Source organism: Enhydra lutris, unplaced genomic scaffold (genome assembly GCF_002288905.1).
Source record: "Enhydra lutris kenyoni isolate GAN:26980312 unplaced genomic scaffold, ASM228890v2 scaffoldscaffold6, whole genome shotgun sequence".
NCBI classification, from domain to species: domain Eukaryota; kingdom Metazoa; phylum Chordata; class Mammalia; order Carnivora; family Mustelidae; genus Enhydra; species Enhydra lutris.
In genome coordinates this window covers 13579370-13581340 of record NW_019154090.1, presented here as the reverse complement: position 1 = coordinate 13581340, position 1971 = coordinate 13579370, and positions in this window count along the sequence as shown.

The following is a 1971-nucleotide window of genomic DNA, read 5'->3' as shown; positions in this document are numbered from 1 at the left end:
TCTAGTTCTCTAGTAGTAGTCTTCATTTAAATCTATTTTCTTGATCATATTATCAAGGTAGTTTGGAAGTCCATGTTTGATAACTCCAATATCTGAATCTTACTATGGGTTTGGTTTTTTTGTCTTAGTTTTTGATCATTTGGCCTTGTCTCTTTGCATGCCTTGTAATTTTTATTAAGTACTAAACATTGCATATGAAAAATTATGGAAACTCTGGAAGATAATACCTTCCCCAAAAGAAAGTTACATTTCTTCTGCCAAGTGGTGATACTAGAGGTAAATCGCTTTGAACCAATAAGGGATTATTGGATGACAAATCAGGATCTATTTGGTTTGCCCATCCTCTAAGGGAGTAGCTTTTCAGAAGTCTTAGTTAAAATCCTAGTGTGTTTACCAATGATTCTCATCCTTGATGGACCATGAATTCCAATTTTCACCTCCCTACTACTGGGAGATTGCCAAAAGCTCTGCTTCATTTCTTGTCTTCTTAGCTACCTCCCTGTGTTTCGTTTCTCTCACTCTCACCCCACCCAGCTTAGGTATCACCAAATTCCTCAAAGGTTTTAATTGTCAGCAATGTCAGGATCACTCCTCTGTGGTTCTCATAGCTGTAGGATCTTTGCTCCTTGGGTTCTAGCTACCTTAGCCCTGAACTCCAGTTGCTGTCTCCCCAGCCCAATGAGACTGGAAAACCCTAAGCTGTTCTTTTTTCTTCTGTGCTTAAAAATTGGCAGGTGTTTTGAGGGGAAAAGTGGTAGAAGTCAGACTTAACTCAGTCCATGTCTCATCTGTCTGTGATCTTGGGCCCTCAAGCCCTCCCTTGGTTGCTGTCTGATACCTTAAAACGATGTTTTATAGCTTTTATTTTGTATTGTGATAGTGAGATTGAACCAAAATTACAAACTATCCCATCATAGCTGGAAGGTGAACTCAGTTGAAGAGTTTACTACATACTAGGAAAAATGGTTTATTTTTATTTTCTCCAATATTGGAGAAAAATGTAACTCTAAACCATATTAAAAGGAAGATTCCAGATGAATTAAAGATTTAAGCATAAAAGTTAAAATTCTAAGTGAATATGGAAATATAAACAAAATATGGGCACATTTTAATATCCTAGGGTTAGAGAAATAATTTTACACCTAGGGAAAAAATATTGGGTAAATAGAAATTTTTTGATTTTCAAAAAACCATAAGTAAAGAAAACAAATGAAAACTTAAGGAAAGGAATTTATAGCATCTAAAACCAGCAATGAACTAGCATCTAGACTCTACAAGGCATCCAGCAAATCAGCAAGAAAAGACAAAAAGAAAACCCAATAGAAAAATGGGCAAAGATAAAAGATATAAATAGACAGTTCCTAGAAATTCTCATGTCCCACAATTATGTGACATGTGCTCAAACTCACTAGTAATCATAGAAATGCAAAGTAGAACAATTATATCACTTTCCGTCCATTAGTTTGACAAAAATTAGAAAGCTAGACAATGCCAAATGTTAGCAAGAATTTATGAAATGAGAACACTTATGCACTTTTTTAGAAAGTAGGCTCCATGCCCAGTGTGGAACCCAGTGTGGGGCTCAAACTCACAGCCCTGAGATCAAGGCTTGAGCCAAGACCAAAAGTTGGATGCTCAACCAGCTGAGCCACTCAGGTGCCTCTGACATGTGTACTTCTGATGGAAATCTAGATTAGCACAGGAATTAATGAGGAACAGTTTACTAGTACTTGGTCAAATTCAGTTCATATACACCCAATGACAGAAATTATCCTTGCATATATATATATATATATATATATATATATATATATGTATACACACACACACACATTTTAAGAATGTGTGTGCACGTAAACACACATATATAGATACACGTTATATATATATGTATCTATATATATATGTGTGTGTGTGTGTATTTTAATGAAGATGTTCATTGCAGCATTGTTTATAGTAGCTGAAAATGAA